The following is a 27,632-nucleotide window of genomic DNA, read 5'->3' as shown; positions in this document are numbered from 1 at the left end:
ATTCTGGCATTGGTTTCATCATCAATGTGAACGGCACGTGACCGTGCACTGTTACAGTAGGTGAACTTGTCCACTGCCTAGAGGCTTTGGCCATTCATTGGGATAGTAGGTGCTACATAAGACTTCCCTGGTGCAGGCTGGTACATCACTTCTGTCTTCTTGATGTTGATTGGGAGACCAAAATTGTCACAAGCTGAAGAGAAATAGTGCACACTCTGCTGCATGTCAGACTCAGATCTGGCATTCAGGGAACAGTCATCAGCAAACAGAAGATCACGAACAGTCACTTCTTGTACCTTTGTCTTTGCCTGTAGCCTCCTCATATTGAAAAGCTTGCCATCAGTCTGATATCTGATGCCAATCCCATGTCACAGTCACGAAAGGCATCGTAAGCATGGCAGAAAACATCACATTGAAGAGGGCTGGGGCCAGGCCCACTGACAGCAATTCCGGGCCCAAGGGCGGAACAGTCAATGGCCCCCCTAGAAAAGGAATGGCTGAAGTCCGGGTGGGCTTCTGCCACAAGTTTTTACTTATTTAGTATGTGCCATGCAGGTTCCCAGGCGGCTGAGGCAGCAGTATCTCCTACTTGGCTTCCCGGGTCCCTTGGATGCCCCAGGCAGATTACTGATGAACCTGTGAAGCTGAGTAGCAGATACCACCTCCTGAGCCGCCAGCAAAACTGCATGGTGCATAATAAATAGGGATTTAGGGAAGGCGGTGGACGTGATATACCTTGACTTTAGCAAAACTTTTGATACGGTCTCTCACAGTATTCTTATTAGCAAGTTAAAGAAGTATGGGTTGGATGAATGGACTATAAAATGTATAGAGAACTGGCTAGAGTATAGGGCTCAACGAGTAGTAATCAATGGCTCTGTGTCTAGCTGGCAACTGGTCACAAGTGGAGAGCCCCAGGGGTCGGTCCTGGGGCCGGTTTTGTTCAACATCTTCATTAATGATCTGGAAGATGGGGTATATTGCACCCTCAGCAAGTTTGTGGATGACACTAAGCTGCGGGGAGTGGTAGATACCCTGGAAGGTAGGGATAGGATACAGAAGGGCCTAAACAAACTGGAGGATTGGGCCAAAAGAAATCTAATGAGGTTCAACAAGGACAAGTGCAGAGTCCTGCACTTAGAAAGGAAGAATCCCATGCACAGCTATAGACTGGGGACCGACGAGCTAGGCAGCAGTTCTGCAGAAAAGGACCTGGGGATAACAGTGGATAAAAAGCTGGATGTAAGTCAAGTGTGCCCTAGTTGTCAAGAAGGCTAATAGCATATTGGGCTGCATTAGGAGGAGCATTGCCAGCAGATCACGGGAAGTGATTATTCCCCTCTATTCGGCATTGGTAAGGCCGCATTTAGAGTATTGTGTCCAGTTTTGGGCCCCCCACTACAAAAAGGATGTAGACAAGTTGGAGAGAGTCCAGCGGAGGGCAACAAAAATGATTAGGGGGCTGGAGCACAGGACTTATGAAGAGAGGCTGAGGAAACTGGGCTTGTTTAGTTTGCAAAAGAGAAGAATGAGGGGGGATTTGATAGCAGCCTTTAACTACCTGAAAGGGGGTTCCAGGGAGGATGGGGCTAGGTTGTTCTCGGTGGTGGCAGATGACAGAACAAGGAGCAACGGTCTCAAGTTGCAGTTGGGGAGGTCTAGGTTGGACATTAGGAAAAAGTTTTTCACTAGGAGGGTGGTGAAGCATTGGAATGGGTTACCTAGGGAGGTGGTGGAATCTCCATCTTGAGAAGTTTTTAAGCTGAGGCTTGACAAAGCCCTGGCTGGGATGATATAGCTGACCTTAGTTCTGCTTTGAGCAGGGGGTTGGACTAGATGACCTCTGAGGTCCCTTCCAACTCTAAGATTCTATGATTCTATGATAATAAATAAGCTCGGGGAGGGGAGGAACGGAGAGCAGGGCTCTTTTAAATCGCTGGGCCTCTGGGCAGTTGTCCCACTTGCCCTCCCCTGTCGGCAGGCCTGGTTGGGGCCAACACACTGCCCTGCTTGACTCCATTGGTGAGTAGGAATGGTTCAGATGACTCACCGTCATCCATAATGTGCGAGAGCATGCCACCATGGAATTGTCAAACTATTGAGATGAATTTCTCCAGGCAACCGGGCTACATATGTATAATTTAAACACAAATACCCTGCAGCAGGTGTTGTGCCCTGGACTTTATGCACCAAAACTCAAACCCTTACCACTTTGGAGCTAGAAGAATAACTCCTACAGATGTGAGCAAGTAGTAGGCTGTTATAGTTAGCCATTAAAGTTGCCTTTATATAGCTGCCTTTGTACTAGCTCTAATAAGTATGAAAAGGAAAAAAATTCTTTACAAAACTGTTAGTGAAATTTTAGTTCTGTTATTGGAAGTTTGTTTTACTCAAAGTTTTCTGACCGGCTTTGCTCATTACAACATCATTTCTTGTAGTCTCTGCTGCCACTCTCCAATACAGGGCGGACTTGCACTTGAAAAAAACCTTTTAAATGGCTATCAGGTGGAGCAGGTTTAAGAGATGTTTGACACATGTGGACACAAGTGTCACCGCCTGAACTTGTCAAGTGATTTGTGTGGTATAGAAAATAGGTAGTGTGGATGGTGAGCAACCATGACGCTGATGTCATGACACTATGACCTTCCATCAGAGGATCTCAAAGCACATCCCAAGCATTGATTAATTCTTACAAGCTTCCCATCAGGTAGGGGTGTATTATTTCTATTTTATAGATGGGAAATGGAGGCACTGAAAGGTTAAATTACTTATCCATGGCCTGTGTTAGGAAGCCTGTGTTAGAACCAGGGATAGAATCCAGGTCTTCTGATTTCCAGCCATCTGCTCCAACATAAATTAACATTAACCGAGGTACTTCTGTCAGATCCTGAGAGACAACTCATTAAAACAGGCAGAGGGGTGTTTTCAGTAAAAGGGGCCTTATCTGTGGAACTTGTTCCCCCTCTTGTGGTTCAGCAGAGCAAGGATTTGGTGCTCTTCAGTAGGGCAAAGTGCAAGGTGGCAGGCTTCTAATCAGTGCTTTAATTTGCAGCTCTTAAGTAAATTTTTATATGGCTGTAAGGCAGCTCGTGTATTAGCAATGTGCTAACAGTGCAACACCACAGCAGTGTGCTGAAAGCACTGTGCAGAGGGGAGGTGGTTGTTCTTTTAAAAAACTCTGCATTTTAAAATTCTGGTCTGTGAGGGCCCAAGTGCTTCGTTATGCTCCAGACACCAATAATGTCTATCAGTATTTAGCTCTTCAGTCTGCAGCTCTGTTGTCCATTAAGCACAGTGGCAGCTAGTGGGTGCTCAGCATTTCTGAAAAATCATGCTACAGATTTAGATACTTAGACATGGATTTAGGATTCCAGCTTGTTCCTTTGGATACATTCATATAAAAAGAACTACAGTTAAAAAAAAAAACCCAGACAAAGTAGGAAACTTACAGTCCAGACTTTTCAGAAATTTCCAGTTCAAATTCAACAGTGAAATACCAAGTAGTTTCCATAGTAGGGCACTGTGCGCAGTACTTCACAGTTTCTAAGTGCTGAAGTTTTAGGATGAAATCTTGATCCTATTGAAATAAATGGAAATTTTGCTATTGGTGTCAATTTCCTTGCTTTTGATGGCTTCTCTTAAAAAGAAATAAAAATCTTAACTCTCCTGGTGTCCTTAAAATAATACAATTGTTGTGTGTTTTCATAATTAAGAAAGTCAAAATGAGTCTAAAGTTGAATTTTATCATATATAATTCTAAGGAATTTTTAGGCTGAAAACACTGATTAGTTTAATATAAATAAACAAATGCTCTCTTTGCCTCACCTCCTTACATTTCAGTTATGAAATACCTTTTATGTTTTATAAAATTAGCAGAATTTGGAGTTAGGGCCTTGACTTCTTTCAGTTAAACCAAAGTAAAACCAGGAGTAATGTAAAAGTAGAGTAAATTAGAACTGAATCAGACCAACTGATTGCAGAAATATTAAGCTAACTCCCGAGTTCTGAATTAAGGAGAACATAACAGATTTATGGAGGCAAGATGGGAATGGACAGAAATCAAATGCTATATAGGGTTAAAATGAAGCTCTGTATGGAAGGCCCTGTGCATCACTTAAACTATATTTTGAGGATTTAAGTAGGGCTTAAGTTGTGCAAATGGCTTGTGCTAGTTCCTCTCTGTGCAGGGGTGAATTTCATCCTGTATGAGCAGAAACTTCAGACTTGACCGCTCATGATTATGCCATCAGAGGTTAATAATCTCTCTCTTTGGTTCTCTAGTCCCCTAGAAAAAAACAGGGAAGACATGATTTGATATTCCTGATGTTTTAAAAGGTGAAAAAGAAAAAAAGAAAAATCACCTGACCTTTAGAACTCCGTCCATGTTTCACAGTGTAACCAGGTGAAATGTTGTGGTTTTGGCTGAGTTTTGCTTTGTGTTTTCACATTAGTTTAAACCCCAAACCTGCAGTGGACCCATCGGTGGTGAGAAACCGAAACACTTAAAACCTGAAGGAAAGATTTTGACAGACCCCTGCCAACTGAGAACAATTGGCTTCAACAGGCTCTGGCTCTTCCTCAATATCCAGTCTACTCATTTTTTTTGCAGAAAGACTACAAAAATGTCAACATAAAGAACATAACATAAATTACACACGCTTATGGAAAACTACCTCTAGGTGGAAGCATTGACCCTCCCGAAAGAACTGAGCTCATAAACATCAGTCAGGAAGAAATGATGGCAACGTTTTAAAAACTACCTCCCCCAACATACTACCTGGCAATTGTAATCAGATGAGGTGCTTTGAAATGGGGGTGCTTTGAAATGCTCATTGGACTCAGGAATTTATTTCTCATTGGCTTTAATGCAGGGAAGCACTTACACACATGATTAAGTCCATCTCTGGTCAGGATAGCACTTACACATTTACTCATGATCTAGATGTAATTTAAACATGTGCTTAAGTGCTGTCTTGAATAGGGATGCTTTGAATCATGGCCAGAGTTTGGTGAACCTTGAGACCCACTTCAGTGCCTATCTAGCTACTCAGGTTTATTTGTGGGCTGATTTGGGAGGTTTTTAGAGTCTTATTTCACAGATTAGTAATTTTTAATTTTATTTTGCAGTGTGTTTATAGATACTAATAGGCCCAGAATATGTATTAAAAGACTAAGAATCTGATATGCTTCTTGATATTGAGCAGTATCTTACTTTGGAAGTAGTAATCTTTGGCATCTTCAAAACACACTGAGTCATTTTAAGACAGTCTAGCTTACTGCTTGTGGTCCCAATCCTACAACAGACTTCAGTTATGAGCCATTAACTTCCAAATAGATCGGCGATTATACAAGACATACCAGTCAACCCTTTGTGAAGAGCAAGGAACAAAAAAAAAAAGGCAGTTATTTAGGAAATAGAACTACTGAAAAGAAGGGCAAGGAGTGCTGTACAGGAAGTAGCTATAGTATCAACACATTCTTGAAAAAGCACTTGCAGGCCGCAGGCAAGCACGGTGACTCTTTAGTGCAATGAAAGTTTCTTAATCACTCCACAGTACAGTTGGGCAAACAAGAGAATTGCCACTAGTCACTTTTCCCACCATTATTTTTGGAACCTCTTACTCCCAATAGCAAGCTGTTACTCAAAAGAATAGTCCCATTGAAGTCACTGTGGGTACAACTACACTGAAATAAAAGAACCTGCAGCACGGCCAAGGCTGGCCTGAGTCAGCTGACTGGGGCTCATGCTGTAAGATTGCTCTGCAGATGTTGGGCCTCAGGATGGAGCCCAGGCTCTGGGACCCTCCTGCCTTGTTTCAGCTGACCCGGGCCAGTGGCAGGTGTTTAATTGCTACGGAGATGTATCCTGTGAGACTGATACTTTTCTGTTATGTAAAGTGCTTTGAGACCTACAGATGAAAAGCACTAAGAGCTAGGTATTATTGTGACTCCTGGACTAAAAGTGCTATTTATCATGAATAAGGTGATCAGGCTCTGCCCTTCTCTGGATAGCCTCCTGAAAAGATGCTGAAATAATGTGGAAAATTCAGTCCCTTTATCTGAATTAGCATGGTATTTCTTCATTTCCTAATGTAGAACTTCCTTAGAAATTAGTAGTTAGAAATTATGGAAACCTTGAACTATCCATAGAATTAGAAAATCCCTATTCCTGAAATCTTTTCTAAGCCAGGGATTGGCTGGTACTAGCCCTGTGTATGTAAAATCAAAGGATTCACCCATTCCTACATTCTGATGAACTGTCACTCCACAAATGTGCCATCATAAAGCCATATATGATTTGGGCCTATCTCAGAAAGGCCTCTCCCCACATACACTACGTTGGCAGGTGAAATCAATTAAGGTGCTTCGGCTAAACCTCCCTAGCTTTCAATATCTGCTAGGAGCTGAGCATTTTCATGGGAGGACCTTTAATTCTAGGATTCAAAATGCCACCATCCCCTTGATTCAACAGACCCTGAGGGTCCTGAAAAGCCCATTTGTGTACAATGGGGAAATTGCATTGTTGAATAACCACAGCATTGGAAGAGATAACAAGGAACCAGATTCACTTCTTCCACCAGTGCCATGACGTGTGGAATAGCTTGAGGGATGAGTTGAGGGGAAAGTGGCATGGCTGTGACCCAAAGGCCTCTTAATGCCAACTGGCAAGAGGATTATAGGAATTCCCTGATTCTGGTGTGTACATTCTGGTTCAAAGAATGTCATGTGAGGTCTCAGATGAAAGCCAGTTTCATGCTAGATGTTAATATAATTGTAAAATGTATGAATAGCTGCTATGTCAGAAGTTATATATGTACAGTGAAAATATGTTCTTAGAGTCTGTCTCAAGGTAGTAGTCACCAGCAAAGGTGAAAAACAGGTTTTCCTCCATACGGGAGGTAAGCAATGTATCTCCCTCTGTCAGGATGTAACTTAATCATTACATGCTAACAATGGATGGCCATTCGATAGACAAAGTCAACTGTTAATGAAGAGAGATGAAATGAACAGGGAAGGCGCACATAGGAAAAGACAGACCAGAGGGGGTTATCCTATCTTTGAGTAAAGACAATGAACTTCAGGGGTATTTCTAGAAGGCTGCACCTAGGAAGTAAAATGGACAGCAGCTTACGTTCACGTAAAAGGGGACTCAGTCAGCCTCGGCTGAAAATGCTGACAATGATTTTGGGTGACAAAGTTCTTTAAACAGGAGGTTAACCTGTTAGTTAAGTTTAGTCTCCAGAAAGCATATTAGGATTTTGTTTTATATTTAACCATTTGCTTCCAGTATAATTACTCACTATGGCTTGAATTTACCATAATAAACTTATTCTTGTTTTCACTATAACTATATCTCAGTGCTGTGGTGTTAAGTCAAGTGCTGGCCCTGAGCTGAATCTTACTGTTCCTTTCGGAACAGCAGGCCTGGTGCTTCTGAGAGCATTCAGTGGATGGGGGCTGGAGACTACAGGGAATGCTCAGAGAGGGCTTGTGAGTTGGTGTGTGCCGGACTGTACCTGTAGAGAGAGAGTGACGCCTGTGGAGATTTGATTGGAAGGCAGTGCTTTTGCTGCCAGAAGCTGTTGGTTTCAGAGAGCTGACCCACAGCAGGCACAGAAAAGACTCCTTCACACTAACAGGTGCCTCACAACCGTGGGTACAGGGCAGGTCCTTGACCAAATGGTGCCCCAGGCAAGGAGTGTCTTTGGCGCCCCACCCCTCCATTCATTATACTTTTGAATAACTTATTTTTTATTGCATCTGTAGTCCATGTCACAACTTTGATGCACAATTTGCATGTATGATCTATCCCTGTCATATAAGACAATACATTTGCACACTGGGATCTGTAAATCTGTGTTTTTTCATGCCATATATAAGCAAATTCAAAACATTTCTTTTCCTCTAAGCATATAGAAACTTTTTAATTTGAACAATAACTGAAATGTACGAATATCAAGAAATTGAACTGTGCACCAACATTCGGTGGACCAGTATTAAATAATGTTACAGTAGGTGACACCTATTACACCGGGGTCGCCTGCTCCTTAATCTGGCCCATAAGATTCTACAAAGGTGCGGAACATTGTAGGAGATTAGTGAAAAATGAATTCTCATGCGGAATACCCGAAACATTTTATTTTCCCTTTTGTCGCTAACAAAAAGACTACGCCAAGCCTGACACCACAGGTAGTTGCCTGGGTGGCCTGTCCCTAAATCTGGCCCTGCCTGGGTCCCCCGGGGGGAGCATCACAGTGGCACCCTGAACTCCTCTTACCACCCAGTAAAGGGCCTGCCGGTAGTGCAGCACAAAGCAGTACAAGCAGTCTTTTCATAGTTATTCCTTCCTATTTGCTAAGGGATGCTGAAAAAACAGACCATGCTGACTCCCTCAAACCTAAGTGCTAAAAGCATCATCAGAAACGTGATTTCCTGACTTAATTCAGGTTTCCTGCCTGCCAGTGAATTGTGGCCTGGGAAGGTGTGTGTTCCTCAGCCATGGGGAGTTATCAAGAGAATCAATCGCATCCACAACTGGAATTTGAAATTAATTAAGTCAACCTGTCTGAGTGAAATTGAGTTGTTTATCCCTCGCACGGCTGTAGCTACAAGCAGGAGCAGGACAAGGGCTTACTCAGCATGATGAAGCCAGCAAAGATCAGCCATTTCTTTACCGTGAGCCAGAAGCTGCTGGACAGAAAAAAAAAAAAAAATACAGCCCATTTGGCTGTAAGATATGCAGCTAGTTACTACCCACTGAGATAAGATCAGTGCAGCTGCCATAGGCTCAGCCAGGGGGGAGGATCCCTTTTGGCTCACCATGGCAGCAATGCTGCCTTTGCACTGGGATCTTCCAGTTGCAATGCTTCACAGTCATAAAGTGTAATATGAACCATAGGTTGGGGGTGGTGGTGGGATATTTTGCTAATTGATTAAGTCTGTTTATTCTCTAGGCCACCCATTAGCAGACAGAAAAAGTTTGGCTATTAAATGAAACTAAACATCACAGGACCCCAATGCCAACTTTTCCTTCGGAGATTGTCTTTAGGACCTGTCATGATTCTCAGTCCTGGTTAGAGCCAAATGAAAGAGGCAAGAAAGAGGCTCAGATTGCAGGTTTATTGACTGGAAATGCATGTTTATTACCAGATCCTGGTGCAAAAGCAGCACAATATTTTCTGAATGTCATTACTTTTAAATAAGAGAATGTACTTTAGGAAAAAGGTCTATAGTTGTTATTATTATTTGTTTTACCCTTGCACCTAGAAGTGCTAGTCAGGGACCAGGACTCTATTATGGTAGGTGCTGTACAAACACCGAACCAAAACACAGTCCTTGCCCGGAGGGTCTTATAATCTAAAATATAACACAAGATGACAGATGGATATAGATCGATGGGAAGGACACGTAAACAATAAGACAATTATTAACTTAGCTTTTCCTCCTAAGATGTGGTAGCACAATATTTTAACTGACAAAATAATTTTCACATAATTCATTTAAATGTTAAGTTTTATATTGTATATGTATAAAGTAAATGGGAATATGTTCGCAATGCAGCCAATTGCTAGAGCACACGTGCGACAGGGTCACATTCTGGTCTCCTTTACACTAATGCAAATGGGAGGTAACATAGACCCTGGAAAAAAGAGCTTAGGCTGAACAAAGCATTTGCACAGTACATGAAAGACACACCGTTGAGTGTCAGGCATATGAACATACTTCACTGTTTAACTTGGCCAGGTCATGTGGGTTAAATTTTGATTACTGATCAATATTCATGCTTTTCCCATGTGTGGCAGCCTAGATCTTGTTCCATTGCCAAGATCTTTGCTCAAACAGGTGGGACAACATCTGCTCCCACTTATTGCTTTGCCCTGGCTTATCTTAAGGAGCTTTTAAGGAATGGAGGCATTTGTATCCAGTAGCACCTCTGCTTGCAAGCCGTTCTATGAGAAACGGTTACAAAATTAGTTCTCTCCTTAGAGGGGGTTTTGTGTTTCTGACATGTGCAAACAAGGACATGGAATGAGGGTATATACGAGTCTTTTCTAGGCTTGTCATCATAATCTCTTTCCTCTCATTCCTTTCTCCTGGAGTGTTTGTTTTAGTCAATACAGTATATGCCCAAATTAGCTTGATTTCCTTTGTGACATGGCTATTGGCAGGGATAGAAGAAAGTGTCGGTGTTATGACATTAGATTACTCACATGCTTAAGTTTATGTGGGTCCCTTGCTGAATCAGGGATAAAGTTAACAAGGAATGCACTGTGAATAAGTAAATTGTTATATATTTAAGAGGTTTCTTCACACCTGTGAGATGTAGAGTTGAGACTTCCAGAATGAGGCTCTCCTAGTACAGAACTAATTGCCTGTTCGTAGCTTGCTAGATGGCTACAGAGGAACCTTTGGCTAAATGTGGCTATCAGCATCAATGCCTGCAGTGCACTTGCTTCTCTTTGGGATTTCGTCAGGAAATTTCTCAACAAATAGAACTGATGACCTCAGATTACCTTACTTTCTCAACATTTAGAGAATTCATGACTAGCTGGTAGAAAAATAGATAAATTGTCATACTGATGACTGTTTGGTGACAGATGATAGAAATAACAAATTTCAAATTTTTATTTTTCCTGTAATCAGAGGACCATAGGAAAGGTGTAGCACATTAAAAAACTGCAGCTTAAAAGGGAATTTCACTGCTTCTAATTGGAATTAAAAAAAAAAAAAAAAAAAAAAAGACTAACCTCTTGGTGATATTAGATGGAAAGGTCAAAGTCACTTATGCAGAGCAATCTGGATCAGTGTCAGGGTGGATAACCAGCTGAACACAAGCTCCCAGTGTGATAGTGTGGTCAAAGATTTAATGTGATCCTCGGATGCATAAATGGGGGAATTTCAAGTAGGAGTCGATAGGTCATTTTGGCATTGGTGTGACCATTGCTCGAATACTGTGTCCAGTTCTAGTGACCACAATTCAAGAAGGATGTTGATAAATTGGAGAGGGTTCAGAAAGGAGCCATGAGAATGATTAAAGGATTAGAAAACAGGCCTTATAGTGATAGACTCAAGAAGCTCAATTTATTTAGTTTAACAAAGAGAAAGTTAAGGGGTGACTTGATCACAGTCTATCAGTACCTAGATGAGAAACAAATATTTGAGAATGGTCTCTTCAATCTAGCAGAGAAAGATATAATATGATCTAAGGGCTGGATGTTGAAGCTAGACAAAATGAAATAAGGTGTAAATGTTTAACAGTGAGAGTAATTAACCATTGGAACAATTTTCCAAGGGTCATGGTGGTTTCTCCATCATTGTCAATTTTCAAATTGAAATTGGATGTTTTTTCTGAAAAATATTCTCTCTGAATTATTTTAGGTCTGTGGCATACTGGACATCAGATTAGATGATCACAATGGTCCCTTCTGGCCTTAGAATCTATGAACACCTCAGGATCCCATCCAAACACCTGTACATAGCTCTATCCTTAATGAACAAATATGAGATTTCAATATCCCAGCTTCATGGGATTCACATGGAAATCAATTGTGTCAGTCACCCGGTTACAAACAGCTGTATTATCTTAGGTAGCATTCCTCCAGTGGCCAATTTTAATGTTCAGAAGTGCTGTTCGTGTGTGGGAGACATTGTGGAAATCAATATTACAGTTATAGTTCAGTGCACTGTTTGATATTAAGGACTCCATTACATAGGTTCTTGTGTTCCTAGTTTCCTTTTATCCGCTCCTTCAGGAGAGTAAACCCAGTGGGAACAGCTGCTAAAATTGTTAATTCACTAACTGAATTTGGATGTGACTTTCCTGAGACATGCTATTATCCATATATAATGTACCCTTTCCTTCTCTCACTGCCGTGCATTGTGTGTGTCTAACATAGCTGCTGCTGATTTCAGTGCAGTGCCTATATTATACTGATATCTCTTTATTCTGCAATAATTAGAAATGAGGCTGTCTCCCAAATCCTCTGGGTGAGGTCTGTATTTGGACTGCTGCACTGAGGTTACATGTCATTTGGATTCCCTGTGTTCTAAGATTACTGGTGCAAGAGCAGGTCCTCACATCCTCTTATTGAACAAGCTAGATTTATCTGTATCATAGTGTCACATTCCTCTACCCCAAGACCAGGCAAAGATGAAGAACTATGCCTAAATCTAAAGCATTTCCACAATATAGCTATGCATGTGTTCTGCCATGCTGACATTTCAGGTGGGTATTCTGGGTGAACCCAAGATGCACAGAACTTCAATATGCCAAATAACAAGGGTACTTGGCCAATGGCCAGAGAAGTGTGATAAGGATAAGTGAATAAAATAATGGAATGAGTGGGATATTTCTTGTCTGAGAGTGATGAACCTGTTAAGTGTTGTAATCCTCAGTGGGTCAATATCTTGTCTGGACAGTAGCATATTAATAAACCATAAGGAGTGGAGAATTTCAAATGTTCCTAAAATATTTCAAAGGCCTTGGTGGAATTTTTTGGCTGAAACATATTTATGAATTAAAAAAAATTGCAGCTTTCGCAACACCAAAATGATTTGCAAATTTGTGTTGGTTTCACCAAAATTGTTTTGAAAAGAAAAGCCAAAAATTGAAGAAAATAAATCAAAACTTTTCATTTCATCGTTTCAAAACAAGAGGAGATTTCAATTTTTTGGTTTGAAATGACTTCAAATTTTCTTCAATTTTATTTAAAAAATAAAAAAAAAAATTTTTAAATGGTTGAATTGAAAAATTTTATTTGATCCAAAATTCATTTTCTTGAAACTTTTTGGTTTGTCAAAAATTTCAAAGTTTTTTGTCACCGATTTGACCTAAAATGATTTTTCCTCCCCAACTTTTTGGAATTGCCAACCAACCAAAAAATCCATTTTTTGCCCAACTCTGTTGAGGAGCACAGGTTACACTGACTTCCCATTGCATGGATTTAGACACTTTTGAAAATCTTAGGGAAGTCTCAGAAACCAGATTGTTCTGTACTAAAATATAGAACATGGTAGGCTATGGCTATGAAGATTCACATTTGCTGTTACATTTCCTAGGATATTTGTTATAATCCTCTTGCTTGGCATAAGATGAGTCTTGGGTGGGTCAGGAATGTCTATTCTCCCCATGGTCAAATATTGCCCACCTGACTCAATGAGTTATGTGGGATTTGTAATCCTTTTCTTTTGAAGCATCCTGCAAGGGCCAATGCCTGAGATATGGTGCTGGACTAGATACATCAGTCTGTTCTAGTTAGGCAATTCCTATGTATCTATACAAGACTGCATGTTCTGCATTTATGCTTTACCATTTGACCCCTGTGAACAACATATTCTCTGACAAAATATCAGAGGACCTTTACCTTCCTGAAAACGAGATTCTGAGTGAATCTTCATAATACACATAATTAGAATATATCTATATATATATAAAGCACTTTCTAAGCAGTATAACCATTAATCAATCTTCACAACAGCCCTGTGAGATACTTAATTAACTATTATCCTTTTTTCACAGGTAGGAAAACTGAAGCACGGTGATGAAGTGATTCAGCTGAGGTCACACAAGTGAATTTCAGAGGCAGGATTAGCACTTAGGCTCTTTGACTCCCAACTTGCTTTTATACGTCCAGATGACACTGCCTCCAAGTTCTCACATTGGAGTTTGCACATTAATAATGCAACTTTAAATAATGTATGCATATTTCATGTCACCACCATGAAGAAATGGATTCCTTTGGCTAAAAATTATAGACTTGGAGGGGGTAACTGGGAACCGTGCAGATGTAATACAAGAGGATGGACATACCATAAATTTGTGATGCGAGATCTTTTCCTAGGCATGTAAGATTCATTTCTTAGTATGCAGTTGCTGATATTTTGGGGATGTGAGGAGTATTTTTGGATAATATCCATTACTGGATTCAAATAAGTGTAATTTTTGTTTCCATGTTATTCTGCTCACACAGCTGCTACATGTCCTCCTGTATAAATTACATGACTGAGTTAGATATGCCATCCTTCCTACTATCTCAGCGTAGGTTCAGATGATCACGTTTACATTATACCTATGGTCTTTTTTCTGCCCTGACCTCAGTGCCTCTTATCTTTCCTATCCATCTTACTGTGTTGTTGGAAAATATTGATCATTTTATATATTTTCCCTCTCAAGCATTTGGTCAAGGAGGAATGTACATTTGTGAGGAATGTGTGTGTGTGAGAGAGAGAATGAATGGCCTATAGTCGTCTATTAGATGGAAGGTCAGACCTGCTGAAGGATGTATAACTATGTTACCCCCAGTGGGAAGACCACATAGAATAAGTGTCCAGATGTTATTATAACTTCTGGAGATTCTCCTTTAGCTGAAGGGGTAAAGGCCTATGTTTTAAGTATAGAAGATGGGGTTTTCAAAAATACTCAGTGGAAGCAGAGTTTCAAAAAGTGACTTCAGTGGAAGCAGAGTTAGGCCCATGGTTACTGCTTTTGAAAATTGTACACATATGATCCCGAATTCTATCCCTAATTAAGACCACAGATCTATGCTGCCAACATGTGCCAAATAGCTATGTGCACATAGAAATATTTTAGATGGAAGATACCCGTTTTTTCACGAGTAGAGACACATACCATCTAGTGGTGAGATAACTTAATAGCTAAGGAATATTCTGATCCCTGTCTCAGGTACATGAACAGTCCCATGGTGCTGAGAGATAATGGCTACTATAGTGAGAGAGCAAGAATTACAAGTAAATAACTCATCAAGGGATAGTAAAAGTCAAACTATTTTAAAATACCCAGAGGATTCAGTTGTACTAACTTCAGTGGCATTTAGACTGCACTATCATCATGAGACTTGTGAAGAAATAATGTACTATTTTTATTCATTTCCTTCAAATAAAGCGCACTGTCAGTGTAAAAATGAAGTCATAATATTGTATGTATGTACCCTCTCTCTATATTTTGTGTCATGTTAGCTCAGTAAAGTAGTAAGTTGTATCTACTCTTTGCCCTGCAGCGTCAACTTAGCTTATGAAAACCTATTTCATAAGTTCATACAGTCCTACTTAGAATGTGCGGTCTTTACTAGGCATTGTACATTGATACATGTAATATTAAGAATTATATTTGATGCATTTTTTCTTATTGCAGTCTGATTTCTTTAAAAAAAAAAAAAATCTGAAGATTCATAAGGCTGTTCTATACTAAATATCAAGAGTTCAGTTTAGATTCCTAAAATAGCTTCCCACCCTGCAATTTCATGAGTGCTTTTATAATAAACTCATTGAAATGTTCCAAGAAGCAGTGCATTCACAAGAATAGTATTTAATCTCAGGGAACAAAAATCTATATTAAAAGTCATAGTCATAGATTGAATCAAGATATAATGAAGTCATCATAATTGATTGACACACTAAGGGAGCACTCCTTGCACTGTGCCCAGATATCTGTGCTAAATGTATCCCTGGTGTCACTGCATGGGGTTTCACTGCAGTGATAGTATGAAAATATTATTTATAGCGGTGGATGAAAATCTTGCCAATGTTGATAAAAAAAAAAACAGTTTCAACAACAATGAAGTCTGTGTGAAAAATTGTTCCCAATTTTCAACCAGCTGTAGTTATTAGGCAACCTGAGGAAATTCTCATGCTTGTGTAGTACAGGGACATATCTTCTTGATGTGTCCCACATGACAGGACACAGTCACTCTCCCATGAGCAGGTCTGACATTCTATCCTGAAGCACCACGGTGGATAGATGATGTGGGAAGAGAGGGGAGGGGAGAGAGAAAGAGATGCATACACACATGCAAGTCACTTTCTTGAAACTATAGCTTAGGATGCATGAATGTCCATATCCAGAGCAGCCCATGGGTTCATTTAGAGCCTGATCCAAAGCCCAATGAAATCAACTGATAGGCTCCATTGACTACAAGGAGCTTTGGATCATGTCCCTAGTCTGGTAACCTTGTCTCTGGCATTAGCCCACACCTGATACTTCAGTGGACACAATCCTCTACCCCTCAGTAATTCACCTTGGCTACCAGTGCAATCCTGAGCATGGGTTTGGGACAGGGAAAAAAACTCCTTGATGAGCCAGATGGTTGGTAGTTTATACTCTGGAACAGCAGATCTAATTAAACATATTTTAACAACATGAACAACTGTAAATGATATTTAATGTTTGTAAAATTACCCTTCCTTGATGTTGGATTCTGGGGGTAGTGAATTGCAGGTCATTTTACAGCTCTAGGGGCATATCAGCCTGCTCTCCTTTTAAAGCCTCATTCTTTTCTTTATTTGCCCACCATTCGCCACTCCTTGCTCTGGGGAAAGAATGAGAGAAATAGGAGGGTGTTAGCTAATCAGATGAGCACACTTTTGCCATTTCCCAAGTATATTTATGGTGGGCTAGATAGAGGAATTATTCCCAGATTAGGAGGACATAGGAAGAAGTATATGCCTGTCCTTTGCAGATACAGTCTATAGTCTGTGGCGACTCACAAAGTGACTTTTTAATATAAAGATTGCCAGATCACTGGGGATCATTCACTTGAATGTAGAGCTCACCACTGGGACCCATGCTTAAGTCACGTCCAGGCTAGAATCCTTGTAGTGCACTACTTGGGGTTACCCTTAAAAAAAAAAAAACCCACCAAGCTTCAACTGGAGCCTGAAAATTTAGAAAAGCCTCCCATTGACTTCAGTGGGCTCTGACTTAGCTCTTATATGGGGTGAGTTGCTAGGAGAGCATATCATACTGGTGCCATGTGAGCTACTTATTTGGTTCCAGGTACAACTTGGGCTGTTGGTTATGTACCTTAAATTCCTTAAATTATTTAGGACTGCATAAACCAAGAAACTGCCCGAATCCTTTTATAGAAACAAGGTGGGTGAGGGAATATCTTGTATTGGACCAACTTCTATTGGTGAAAGAGACCCTAACCCTAACTCTTCTTACTGTACTTAAGAGCTGCTGGGCCATCTTTGCTGATGGTTTTTGGAACTACATTGTCAGGGGCCACAGGCAGAGCACTATTAGTCAAGAGCTCTTTTTTCTGTGGAACTCATTCCCTTGGTGTCAATTTATCAATCCAGCTGTGGTACATTTTAGGGCTCCTTGCTCTAAACATTTTTTTGATTAATCAGCAGCGGCAGGCTTACAGTTCATTATTTTTACCTGGCTGAGAACTTCAGTGGCACCGTAGTTTTAACTGTGTGGATCATTCAGTTTATAAGACAAGGGACATGACAAACATTTTGGTTTTGCAACCTTAGTTTCAAGTTTTTTAAATGGAATTTTATTTATTTATTTAATTCCCTGAGGCAGGGAAGTCAACTATGGGAATTAAATTTAAAGGAAACACCACCTCCATCTTTGTTAATGAAAACCCAACTTTTTTAGGAGATCAGCCTTTAAAAAAAGTAAGCTCAAGTGAAAGTGTCATTTTTATCATGTTTCTATAATGGCACACTAAAATAGCACCACAGGTTACTGGCTTGATATCTTAATTATGCCGGCACAAGTATAATTTAATTCATATTGCTATAACAACAAATAACAATGTCAATGCTAGCTGTAATCATGTTAAGGCCCATACATAAAATAATTAGCATCTTTATATTTGGCAAATGGGGTCCATTCCAGGTCACTTTAAATGAGGGCAACATATTGTTACAGTTTGAGACCTTTAAAAGCTTTTGCAGAATGGATAACTGGAAATAAATTCCTTTAAAAAGGATAAATAGGACGGAAGTCCTGACTATACAGGGGGCATCTCTGCATTTCATTTATGCAGTTTTGTCCCCTATTCTGGACAATAATAGTAATAAACTTATTAAAGTGCAAATAAGCAAGAAAAACCATAAACAATAGAAGCAGCATTTGTAGCTCTCTGTTTGTGTCAGTCAGTGCTATCTGACTTTTTAAAGCCTAAGAACCTCGTCCTGCAGTCCATAATCTGGCAAAATGCAGGATTTACTTATATACAGACATTTCTATGGCCATTGGGCCTATGCCTGAGGATGGCGTGGAGATTAAAGATAATTTAGGCATGGCCCAATACTTAAACAAATACTTTGCCTCAGTTTTTAATAAAGCTAACAAAGAATTTAGGGGTTGGGGCAGGGTGGCTAATGGGAACAAGGATATGGAGGTAGAAATTACCACATCTGAGGTGGAAGTCGAACTCAAACAGCTTAATGGGACTAAATCGGGGGGGCCTGGATAGTCACCATCCAAGACTATTAAAGGAACTGGCACATGAAATTGCAAGGATTGCAAAAAGGATTTTTAATTAATCTGTAAACTTGAGGGTGGTATCCTATGACTGGAGAATTGTTAATATAGTTTCTATTTTTAAGAAAGGGGAATAAAGTGATCTGGGAAACGACAGGCCTGTTAGTTTGACCTCAATTGTATGCAAGGTCTTGGAACAAATTTTGGTAGAAAAGTAGTTAAGGACCTAGAGGTAAATGGTAATTGGGATAAAATGCAACATGGTTTTACAAACAGTAAATCATGCCAGACCAACCTGATCTCCTTTGAGAAGATAACTGGTTTTTTAGACAAAGGAAATGCAGTAGATCTACTATACCTGGATTTCAGTAAGGCATTTGTTACAGTTCCACATGGGAAATTATTATTTACATCAGAGAATATGGGGATTAATATGAGAACTGAAAGATGGATAAGGAATGGGTTAAAGGGGAGACTACAACAGGTCATACTGTCAGGCTGGAGAGTGGTTACTAGTGGAGTTCCTCAGGGATTGTCTTGGGACCAAATCTTATTTAGCATTTTTATTAATGACCTTGGCACAAAAAGAGAGAGTGTGGGCTAATAAAATTTGGGGATGACACAAAGTTGGGAGGTATCACTAGTATAGAGAAGGACCAGAATATCATACAAGAAGATCTAGACAATCTTGAAAACTGGAGTAATAGAAATGGGATGAAATTAATAGTGCAAAGTCATGCACTTAGGGACTAACAACAAGAATTTTTGCTATAAACTGAGGATTTATCAGTTGGGAGTAACAAAGAAGGAGAAAGACCTGGGTATATTGTTTGATCACAAGATGACTATGAGCCACCAATGAAAAAGCTATGAAAAAGGCTAGTGCAGTCCTAGGATGCATCAGGTGAGGTATTTCCAGGAGAGACAGGGAAGAGTTAGTACCATTGTAAAAAGCACTGGTGAGACTTCATCTGGAATCCTGTGTGCAGTTCTGGTCTGCCCTGTGGAAGAAAGAGGAATTCAAACTGGAACAGGTGCAGAGAAGGGCTACTAGGATGATGCAAAGAACGGAAAAACTATCTTATGAGAAGAGACTCAAAGAGCTTGGCTTATTTAGCTTAACCCAAAGAAGGCTGAGGGGAGATATTATTGCTCTCTATAAATATATCAGAGGGATAAATACCAGGGAGAGAGAGATGTTACTTAAGGTAAGTGCCAATGTGGACATAAGAACAAATGGATATAAACCAGCCATCAACAAATTTAGGCTTGAAAGTGGACAACGGTTTCTAACCATCAAAAGGAATGAAGTTCTGGAACAGTCGTCCAAGGGGTGTACTGAGCCAAAAAACCTAATGGGCTTCAAGACTGAGCATGATAAGTTTAAGGAGGGGATGGTAGGCTACATGCCATTGTAGGCAGTATCTTCATATCTGTGACTGCTAGCAGCAAATAACTCCAATGGCCGGTGATGGGACAATAGATGGAGAGGGCTCTGAGTTACTACAGAGAATTCTTTCCAAGGTGTCTGGCTGGTGAGTCTTGCCCACATGCTCAGGGTCTAACTGATGGCCATATCTGGGGTCAAGAAGGACTTTTGCCCCAGGTCCTGGGGTTTTTTTGCCTTCCTCTGCAGCGTGGGATGCGGGTCATTTGCAGGTTTAAACTAATATAAATGGTGGATTCTCTGTAACTCGAAGACTTTGTAAATCATGATTTGAGGACTTCAGTAACTCAGTCAGAGGTTATGGGTATATTATAGGAGTTGGTGAATGAGATTCTGTGGCCTACAATATGTGAGGAGTCAGAGTAAAGGATCACTTCTGGCCTTGAAGTCTAGGAGTCTATTCCTGGCTCTGCTACTGGCCCCAGGAATGACCTTGGGCAAGTCACTTTCTTCCCTATGGCTCAGGTTCCCCATCTGTAAAATGAGGATAATGATAGCGACTGCCTTCATAAAGGGCTTTGAGATCTATGGATGAGAAGCATTATATATTATTAAATCAGTTAGGTGCTTTGGAAAATTTTACCTGAGATGAGTAACAGGGCATATGATAGCGGTATATACAATAATGAGTGGTTTAAGAAAGTGAATCAGGGCCTCCTATTTGCTAGAGCCAAGTGAAAAGTTTTTCAGAAGAAAAATGGCCTCTTTTTGAACACTGAACTTTTTCACAAAAATTTGTCATATTTGAAATGTTCATTTTTCATGAAAGTTCCACAAAGCTTTTTAAAAAACACTCAAAACTTATTGAAATAGTGTCAAAAACATGTTTGAAAATGATTTTGACCATTTCAATTTCATTAAAATAATTGTTGAAATGTTTAGCAAAAAGTTGAAAATGGTCACTGGAAAATGGAAGTTTTGAAATTCCTTTTCTTTTTTCTTTTTAAACCAGCTGTACTATTTGCCTTTTTTCTCTTGCAATAAGGGCATATCTAATTAAAGTGAAAGACAGTACATTTAGCACTGTTAAAAGGAAATAATTTTATACACAATGCATAATTAAACCCATAGAACTTGCTGTCATGGAATTTCATTGAGTCCAAGAGCTTAGCAATATTCAAAAGAAGTATTATACATTTGTATGTATAATGGAAAATAACCACAGTTTCATTAGAAAAGATAAAAATTATATAGGGAATATAAACCTTTATGCTTCACAGCATAAGTCAACTACTAATTGCATTGGGTTAAGAAAAAACTTCCTATGCATGCAGGTTACTCCATAATTGTCTATTTCAGGGATTCTTGTATCTTCCACTGAAGCATTTCCAAATGGTCAGTGCCACAGTCAGGTGAGTGAATGGAACTGATAACTGGTCTGATGCAGCATGGGAATTTCTATGTTCCAAAAGGACACTGATTTCAGTGGAATCAGGATTTCACCCAATGGCTAAACTCCCACCGATTTCAGTAGGGCAAGTATTTGACTCTGAATTTTCTAATATTGCCAAAATGATGCTTAGAATTTCTAGCATCGCATTTCTAAAACTATTTTTAAAAAACTTTTTATTTAGGACACTTTAATTGGGAAATCTTTGCGATGCAAATATCTGAGACAATACAACAATCATTACAATAGAGAACTTTTGTTTAAAGAAAACTTTATGCAACAATATAATCATTGGATTTCTATATAACAGGGTATTACCATGTTACAGAGCAGGCCCACCAACAGCAATTCTGGGCCCCAGCCCAGGGCAGAACAGTCAATGGAGATGGCTGAGGTCCGAGTGGACTTCTGCCACAAGTTTTTTACTTATTTAATATGTGCCATGCAGATTCCCGGGCGACTGAGGCAGCAATATCTGCTACTCAGCTTCTTGGGTCCCTTGGTCTTCCCAGACAGATTACTGATAAACCCTGGAAGCTGAATAGCAGATACCATCTCCTCAGCTGCTCGGGAACCTGCATGGCTCAGGGGAGAGGCGGATAGCGTGAGCGGCGGGGGCTTCGGGGAAAGAGGTGTGTGTAGAGAAGAGGGGGTTACATATCTATCCTCCCATCCGCCTGGCCCCTTTTAGATCGTCAGGTCCCTGGGCAATTGTCCTCTTGTCCCTCTCTGTCGGCGGGCCTGTGACAGAGCGAGCACCTATACACTACCCATGACTGTCATTTCTAATGACTGCATTAAACTGAGTGAAATCGCCCATTACACATTTAACAGACTACGCATGTCTAACAAGTGTTAATAGTAAAAAACATTGGACAGGTTGGTGTTTTTTGGCAAGCAAATGCACTTTGTCTGAGAACTGAATGAAAGGTAATCAAATACCTAAGGATCTAGTTGTCCTTTGTCAATTTTGCTGCTAAGTGATGTATTAATTTTTCAATAACTACAACCTGCCATATTTTTGAACCATTCCTCTATGGCTGATCTAGTTTTCTTTTTCCAAAGGAGGCTATCAGTAGCCCAGCAGCTACTAACAGATGAGAGATTAATTCTGCATTTTCTTGTGTGTGACCACATCCACCAGGAAGCCCCAGGAGGATTACTAAAAGATCATTTGGTAATAAATATCCAACAAGTTGTGATATTTGGTTACAAATTGCATCCCAATACTCTAATGACTGGACTTGTTCACCATATATGCATAAAAATCTCCTCTTTCACTACAATTTCTCCAGCATTTATCACCATTCAGTCTATGTATACAGGTTAACCTGACTGGTGTGAGGCACCATTTAAACAGTATCTTTAAAACATTTTCTTTTTTCATGCTACTGACTGAGCTTGTTGGTCCTCTCTTTCCAGATAGAACACCATTCCTTTGGGGTTTGTCTATCCACATACTTCTTTCAGCCTGGTATATATGGATGTTTTTTGTTAGGAATGTTGTATGCAAAGATTGGTGCAAATGAGTTATAATTGTTTTTGTTTCCTAATTAACCAGACACAATCACTTCTATTAAAGTAAGCTGTCTGTATAATACAATTTTTCTAGAAGGTTGAGAAACAATGGCTAACTTGAAAGTAGTGGTACCATGGGCGAGTGGGCCACTTAAAGTTAGAAAAGTTTCTTTGCTCAATAGCTGGCCAACTATTTGTATTCCATGGCTCTCCCAGTCTTTTAAGCAGTCTGGTTTGTGCTTTGGGTTAAGGTCTGTATTATTTGCAATGGGTCTAATTGGTGAGAAGAGCTCTCTGATTTAAATGTCAAACCACTACTTCAGCAAATGAAAAAAATATCTGGCCTGCTAGTGGAAGTATACAATTTCTTGGTTGGTAAGAACAGCCACTGAAGATTTTGCCAAGAATATCTTTGTTTCAAAATCTTTCGGTAATCCTCTCAAATAAAATCCTAATAGGAATACAGAGGATATTGATAGAATTTATAAAGAATAAGAAAAGACCAAGAGCACAGATACTTTGTACAGTTTCATTAAACAAAGTGGACAAACTTTTCCAAATATTCTATGGTATTATTAAGCTCAAAGCAGTAATGAGCTGGGGGCGCTTTACTGAGCCAAACAATGGGTTTTTATTGAACAAGAAAATTGTGACAGTGAAAACATTGCTAGGCTACCATGGATTAATAAATAATAATAATAATTATAATCACACCCTTCCGAAATCTATGCACATTCTTCAGCAAAAGTTACTCTATGGGTTTGGGATAGAACTAGAGATAAAATAAATTATCTTAACTATTTTTAACTAAACACAGAACTTGGAAAGTGTTATTTAGTAATATTTTCTTGCTGAGAGAATTAAGATGAGGTTGGTTCTGTGATTTTAAGGATGACTAATTAGGTTTGGATTAATTTAGAATTTGCTCAACCATTTTATCAAGTTCAAAAAACTGTTAATTGCTTTTCATTTAATTTTTGTAGTGTTGAGCAAATGCTCAGGAACAGATTGATTGGAGAGAAAGACGGTATTTATATCAACTTCAGGAGCACCCAGCTAAAACTAAGTCTGCTCAGGCTCCTGGAAAACCATCTAATCAAAGTGAAAGATGGTTTTGTGTTTGAGTCATAGCACTGGGGCTCAGGAGACCACAGCTCAGTTCCTGGCTTGGCCACAGTCTTCAAGTGTGAGCTTGGGCACATCACTAAGATCTTGTCTACATTGACAATGCTGTGTAGGGTACGTGTAGTACACACTGCAGTAAAAAGTAGGCTGCGTCCACACTGCTGTGTGTAGCTACACATGGCAGTAAAAGCTTTGATGGTGGTGGTGGTGGGGAGACAGCGGGGCAAGGTTCTGGCAGTGGGGTGGCTGTGGGACACTACAGTGCTAAAAAGAGTAGTTATAGATGTAGGAGGCACTGCGTGGGCCTGTAAAGATCTGTGTACGGTATACAGCCTAGGGTTCTGGTGTGTCTGTACTCTACACACTTTAGCAGTGCCTCACAATGCTATTTATACTCATGCTAGCTGAGCACACAATGTCTGTACTCTACACGCTGCCATAAAGTGTAGACCTACCCTATATCTGTCAGTGCCTCAGTTCCTCATCTGTAAAATAGGGATAAAATGCATGCACTGTTCTATTTAACCATGCAAGTTTTACTCTCTTTTTCCACCTCTACTCACAGACACACAAGTCAACTCTGCTTCTAATTCAGCGTTCTTAAATAGGCTCCAAGTGCCTCTGCTGTGTATGGGGTTTGCTCCTGGCCCCTTACTATTCACACTACTCCTAAGTACTCTTTTTATACAGTTTTACAGTTTGCCCTTTTGAAATTCATATCCATAATATTACTCCTGGTAAAGTCACTTTAAAAGGTAATATCAGATCCAACTATACAGTGATTACAGCTGCTAAACTGAGCTCCTGCATATAGGGCAAGATTCACAAAGAAACTTGTGTGGTGATGTTCACCGCACCCAACTTTTAGGCAAGTAGAAAATCAGAGGGGGGACTTGATCCTGGGTCTCCCAGGTGAGTGCTTTAACCACTAGGCTACAAAGTCACTCATACGTGCTCATTCTCTCTGGACCAATGATTCTTTCATTATTTATCGACAGAGAAATAGCTTCTTCGATATTGGGCCAGAGAGAGCAAGCGAGCGAGCACACATGCAAGTGTGAGAATGACTGTTTAGCCTGGTGATTAGAGCACTCACTGAGGAGACAAAGATCCAGTCCCCCTGCACCAATGAATTATTTATTCACAATGAAACAGCTTCAATAGGCGAGACTGAGGCAGCCCTACAGCAGAATATCCCATACCCAGTTGTTAGTGCACTCACCTGAGAGGTAACAGAGCCCTGTTCAAATTCTCTCGCCCCCCCCCCAGGTGGAGATGGGAACCCTCATCATTGGGCTAAAAGTTGAGGCAAGTCCAACACTCTGCCACAGTTGTTTTGTGTCAACTCGCCTATAGGGGCGAAATCCAGTAGGGGAGTTCTGATCATGCTTACCAGATCAGGGCCCGTGGGTGAGTTAGGCAGGCAGAGGAGTGCCTATCTTTGACTAGATTGTGCCTTGCTCTGGGGCTTGGGCGTCCGGATGCCTGGTGTGGGGCTGCAGTGCATGTGCGCAGAAACATAGGCATCTAGGGAACTTCTCTTGCAAAATTTAAGGACAGAGTAAGTATCGGCACCTACAGATATTGGGGGCAGCTGAGCAGGGGTTTTGTGAATCCCAGTGGGGCCTGATTCTGGGCTTTAGACACCTAAAGTGACAGTTAAGTCTTTTATGAGTCCAGCGCTTACATCCTGTGGGTCCAATTCTGCATCACTAACTCACATTGAACAAAATGAACAGAAATAGTCCTATTAAATTCCATGTTGCTATATGTTATCTGAGCTCTTAATATCAATACTTGTTTACTCAAAACATGCTCCAAATTGTTTTAAATGTTGTTCATTTGCATTTTTAAAAACAAGACACAGGTCTTTTTCTGCATGGCTCCAAATGAAACTATGACTGGTCATTGCAACTAGAGTTGGGCAGGAAAAGATTTTCCTGTCCCACTAGCACTTTCAAGCTTTTGAATTTTTTCCTCATCTCAAATAAGGATGAAAAGTAAAAATAGCAAAAAATTTTGCAGAGTGATAAGCTAATTTTTTTAATTAGATCCATTGAAACATTGCTTCAGTGTTGACTCCTTGTATTCTGAAGCAACTAAAATATCAAAACTAAAAAGTTGTTTCAAATTGAAAACTCAAACTTTTCTATTTTAAAAAAAATATTGAAATGGGACATTGACAATTTTGAAACTTTATCAAAATATTTTTCCCCCCAAAAAGAGAGATTTATCAAAACTGACCTTTTCTTGCAGATAATTTTAGTTTTGAAGCATCTGGATTTTCAGAAGAAAAAACGTTTTGTTTGAGAAGTCCCAGCCAGTTCTAATTGTAACATACAATTCCTATGTATGGGGGGGGGGGGGGGGGGGGGGGGGGGGGTCAGTAATTTACGCCTGCTGCCACTAGAGGTCAGACCACATGCAATCAGCACAAATGCAGGAGAAAAAAGTTCTATTAGATGCTCTTGTAGGATCCCACATTCAAATGTAGCAAGCAAGAGAATTCTAAATGTGATATATATCAAGTTTCAAATCATAAGTATGCTCTTGGAATCTTCTGCATCACATCAAGGACTGAACATATATAGCGAGTGCCAATATTATATCAAATCTAAACAAACGCTTCTCAAACGAAGTCTGTGGAACTGAGTGCAAGGATTCTGTGAAGTCTGGGCACAATTTACAGAACACCTGCAAATTTATAAAGTTGTTTTAGAAGATTTGGCCCTTAGTATAGGAATAAGCATTTCTGTAGATTTCTAGTCTAAGTTCGAAGACACATGGAGGGGACAACAAACTGAGTAACCATAACATAATATTTTCCTGAAAGACATTTGGTCAGAATGATCTTGTATCATTTCTCCCTCTAAACTGAAGAGAAGATAAGACTGTACCAAATAAGCCAAATATTAAGTCCTTCCCTTGGTGAGATGCCATTTTAGAGTCCACCTCTCCATCTGCCCTTTTGGTTTGTACAAATATCACAGAATGCTGTGGGCTAGAGAACTTGCAAATTGTATACTCCCTTCAATAGAGAGGCTTTCTTGGTACAAAAACACTGCACTGAGACCTACGTAGGAATGGCCATACTGGGTCAGACCAATGGTCCATCTAGCCCAGTGCTGTCTCCCAACAGTGGCCAATGCCAGATGCTTCAAAAGGAATGAACAGAAAAGAGTAATCATCAAGCCAACCTCCCCTATTGTCCTGTCACAGTATCTGGCAGTCAGAGGCCTAGGGGTTGCATCCTTGACTATTCTGGCTAATAGTCATTGATGGACCTATCCTCCATGAACTTATCTAATTCTTTTTTGAACCCCACTATAGTTTTGACCTTCACAACATTCTCTGGCAAGGAGTTCCACAGGTAGACTGTGCATTGTGTGAAGCAGTACTTCCTTTTGTTTGTTTTAAACATGCTGCCTATATGAATGGCTAAATAACACTTTCTTCTTCACTTTCTCTATATCATCCATAGTTTTATAGACCTCTATCATATCCCACTTAGGCATTTTTTCCCCAAGCTGAATAGTTCCAGTCTTTAATCTTTTGTCATCTGGAAGTTGTTCCATACCTTTAATCATTTTTATGGTCTTTTCTATTTCTAATATATCTTTTTTTGAGATGGGGCAAACAGAACTGCATGTAGTATTCCAGGTGAAGGTGTACCATGAATTTATATAGTGGCATTATGGTTATTTTCTGTCTTATTATCTATCCCTTTCCTAATGGTTCCTAACATTTTATTAGCCTTTTTCACTGCCACTGCACATTGAACAGATGTTTTCAGAGAACTATTTACAATGATCCCAAGGTCTCTTTCGTGAATGGTAATAGACAATTTAGACCCCATCATTTTCTATGGATAGTTGGGATTATGTTTTCCAATGTGTATTGCTTTGTATTGATCA

The 27,632-nt window shown here is 40.0% G+C and overlaps 1 long non-coding RNA gene across 2 annotated transcripts in view; it reads right to left on the bottom strand.

Moving 5' to 3' along the window:
- Window positions 1-2,284: 2,284 nt before the first annotated feature.
- The window catches only part of LOC137151888 (uncharacterized), a 36,524-nt gene continuing 11,176 nt past the window's right edge, over window positions 2,285-27,632 (bottom strand). Inside the window, exons 2-3 of one of the 2 annotated variants that reach the window (XR_010919395.1) lie at window positions 16,196-16,325; window positions 2,285-3,577 (exon numbers count right to left, since the gene is read on the bottom strand). This is a non-coding gene — a long non-coding RNA (uncharacterized lncRNA). Of the gene's footprint in view, window positions 3,578-15,701; window positions 15,737-16,195; window positions 16,326-27,632 lie in introns of those variants that run through there. The other variant, XR_010919396.1, reaches the window with a different exon arrangement.

The sequence above is a fragment of the Emydura macquarii genome, unplaced genomic scaffold (assembly GCF_026122565.2).
Source record: "Emydura macquarii macquarii isolate MOO-44397 ecotype Brisbane River unplaced genomic scaffold, CSIRO-AGI_Emac_v2 contig_1119, whole genome shotgun sequence".
Taxonomy (NCBI): Eukaryota; Metazoa; Chordata; order Testudines; family Chelidae; genus Emydura; species Emydura macquarii.
The sequence above is the reverse complement of the archived record's forward strand: the minus strand, read 5'-3'. Positions and strand labels throughout refer to the sequence as shown.